Source organism: Sminthopsis crassicaudata, chromosome 5 (assembly GCF_048593235.1).
Source record: "Sminthopsis crassicaudata isolate SCR6 chromosome 5, ASM4859323v1, whole genome shotgun sequence".
NCBI lineage: Eukaryota > Metazoa > Chordata > Mammalia > Dasyuromorphia > Dasyuridae > Sminthopsis > Sminthopsis crassicaudata.
Window position 1 is genome coordinate 233,477,760 of NC_133621.1, and position 3,853 is coordinate 233,481,612.

Sequence of the window (3,853 nt, forward strand, 5' to 3'; positions counted from 1 at the left end):
ATTTTTTTTTCATTACTTGCCTTGAAATTCTCGACCTTTTGTTCTTTCATATGAGTTTTGTTGTTATTTTTTCTAGGTCATTAAAATAGTTTCTTGGGAGTCTGATTGGTGTAGCATTAAATAAATAGATTAGTTTAGGGAGTATTGTCATCTTTATTATATTCGCTGGGCCTATCCAAGAGTGTTTAATGTCTTTCCAATTATTTAAATCTGACTTTATTTTTGTGGCAAGTGTTTTGTAATTTTGCTCATATAATTCCTGACTTTTCTTTGGTAGATGGATTACCAAATATTTTATACTCTCAACATTTGTTCTGAATGGAATTTCTCTTTGTATCTCTTGCTGTTGGATTTTGTTGGTGATGTATAAAAATGCTGAGGATTCATGTGGATTTGTTTTGCATCCAGCAACTTTGCTAAAGTTATGAATTATTTCTAATAACTTTTTATTAGAACCTCTGGGGTAGGAATATATATATATACATATATATATACATATATATATATATGTATATATATATATTTATTTATTTAATTAGATTTAGAATTGGGATCTGTAGTGTTCCAAAGAGTATTGCACTGATTACCTTTCTGGAGAAGAAAGCACTGTGGTTGAGTTCTCATTTCTTTACTCTATTTCCAAAATGGGTAATAGGTTCGAATTATATCTACCTATTTTATACCAGCTTTTGCAGTTTAGGGATACTATGCTCTTTTCAGGTACAGAATACTCTGGTCACACTGAGTGGGAAATAGTCCTGTCCCCAGACAGGGAGGGCAATAGTTTAGTCTTTATTTAGCTTATTCTCACTAAGTAATGAGCAAACATTGAAACAAAAATGAGAAAGTTATGCAAGTTAGGTTAGACAATAGAATATATAGTAGCAAATGGGTTCTTCAACTTGGAACCAAGATGCAACCTCAGCTCAACTGAGAGAATTGTCTCCCTGGTGACATTTGTTCTTAGCAAAGGGGAAAGTTAGAGCAAAGGCTTCTCCAAATTTCTATAGCTCTTGAGACTTGGTAGCCATTCCAAAGACAGTCTTCTCCTTCACTTCATCTCTCTTGAACCTCACAAGAAGTCTTTCTGCCAAGCAGGAAGTCAGGATGAAGCAGCTTGTGGTCCCTTTAAGAAACTGTATTTCCTATTGATCTGTGATTCCTTTCAGATTCCCAGCCCCTCCCAGCTGAGGCATATCTTTCCCAGACCAGTAGTCTTGCCAGAGCCTTTGATTCACAAATCCTGGTCAAAAAGCATCCCTTTGAATTCCAGTAGGAGATCTGGGCTTGTCCCAGTTCTCACTGGATCTGAGCCAACTTAGGCTCTCTCAGCCCCCACTGGTTCTGATCTGCTCCAGTTGTCCCAGCCCCCATTCTGACTTTCTAGGGTTGCTCAGCCCCCACTGGTTCTGATCTGTTCCGGGTTTCCAACCCCCACTAAGATACCCAATATAATGAACTTCCATCAACTAAAGTCTTTGCAGATGGACCTCACTCTGCTGCCAGGACTTTCTGCCCACTGAGAACTGCATTCTCAATGCAACACTCCATTTTTCATAGATCTTCCACTACAGAAGTCAGTCTCTGGCTAAACTGATTTCTATCTAAGAATAACTTTTATTTTGCAACTAATATTCGGGAATGAATGAATTCTTTCACTCCTAGAACCTGTGGCCGATTTAAAGGGGATTCTTAATAACTCTCTTATAGCCACTAAGCTCTAGACCAGTGGTCCTCAAACTTTTTAAATAGGGGGCCAGTTTCCCTCAGACTGTTGGAGGGCCGGACTATAGTAAAAACAAAAACTCACACTCTGTTTCCGCCCCTCAGCCCATTTGCCATAAACATCCTCAGAGGGCTACATCTGGCCTGAGGGCCATAGTTTGAGAACCCCTGCTCTAGACCATCAGGGATTTAGACCACTCTACACCTCATCAAAGAATCATATATACAGATTCACAGGGCTCTTCTTAAGGGGATCTTCACTTGGATGGGGGTAGGGCTACAATGTACTTTTCATGAACATTGTTTTATTATTTTATTTAATCTGTACAGTATTGTAAGGCAGAGATTTTTTGCATTTTATTTAACATAATTATTTTAACTTATTTAATTTAGATTACTTTGCATATTAATTATAATTTGATAATAAATCTGAAATTTATTACATTTAAACAGTAAAGCACATAGTTAATGTGCAACTCTCAAGTGTCCTGCTCATTTATTATTCCATTAACCTGTTTTCTTCTGATTCTAAATTCTATTTCTGTGATCTTAATCTTGCCTCCTCACCCCCCTTAGCCAATTAAAAACTAAAACCAAAATCCTTATAGCAAATATGTACAGTCACGCTAAATACAAAAATGCATGTTCATTTTACACTTTGATTCCATTGCCTCTCTGCAAGATGTGGGTAGCATGTTTTATCTTCAGTACTCAGGAACTAGAATTGGTTATTGGAGTTGATCAGATTTAAAATTTTCTGAGTTTCTCTTTCTTTCCCTCCCTTCCTTTCTTTTCTTTTCTTTCCTTCCTGTGGCACTGATGAGGTATGAACCTGAGCTTAAAGAAGGAGGAAAAGAAAGAAAGAAAGAGAAACAGGGAGTGAGGGGAGTCCAAGAATAGGAAAGTTTATTTCTGAATTTCACTAAGAAAAGACTCTTTGCAGGTTTTGTGCAGGGGTTTGTTGATGGTACTTAGTGGGCAGATCCTAGAGTTTGGGACAATTAAAAATGGGCTGGAATCTTCAATTTGAATAGAGAATTTTGGAACTGAGTATCTCTGAACTGCATCTTTACCTCTATAAAGAGCTTAATCAATAATGAGTGTTATCAGTGGGGGTAATGCCCTCTCTCAGGATAACAGAATGAAGCTCTTTATCCTGTTTCCCTCAGTGGGTTTTTTTTACTGAGGCCAGGATTCAAGACTTTCTCCTTTAGAAAGTTTCGGGGTCTCCCCTCAAGTTTCAGGCTCCCCTCTTCAGTACTATTGCATATTCTTCTGATTTTGCTCATTTTCACTTATACAAATATTTCCAAGTTTCTCTGAAACTATTCCTTTTATCATTTCCTAGAGCACAATAACATTGTTACTGTTACTATATGTTACTATGTAAATATGCTATTTGTTCAGTCAGTGCTCAACTGATGAGATCCCCCATAGTTTCCAAATTTTTGCTACTAGAAAACTAGCTGCTAAATGTCTTTTCCCTCTTTTTTTGATTTCTTTGGGATTTAGGCCTAATTATTAGTGGCAGAAGAGTTAAAAGGTATGCACACTATAGTGACTTTTACAACTGTTATTTCCACTATTACTAAGAGTGATTGAGATGCTCTTTCCATTAGTACAATCACTGTACTAAGTACTAAATAATCACATATCAGAATATAAGTGCTATTGGATTTCAGAGAAGAGAGGATGGCTTGGCAAGATTTTATAGAAGAAATGGGAGATCAGAATGTTGAGGAATGAGTGCTCTGAGAATCCTCAAAATCCTAAAACTACAGTCTTTAACAGCCAAAGCACAGAATGGTTAAGAGAAAGGTGCTTTGCAGGAGTGTGACCTCTGTATGAAGGACAAAGCCCTTCATATTTTAAAGCAGTGAAGCTGCGAAGAGCCAGGTTGGAGACTTGTGTGTAAGAAGAGGGGTTCTGCAAAATAGAATATCCAATTTCTCTCATTCCAGTGCCCTTTCCAATTCCCGTTACAATTTTCTCATCTGCAGCATATTAGTGTCCACCTAATTTACACAAGGGACTCCTGGAAGTTAAGTAGCCCCTCAAGGGATCTAAGCCACAAACTGGGTACTCCTAAAGGGTTAAAGGGGGAAAAAAGGCACCACGTGACCACGTT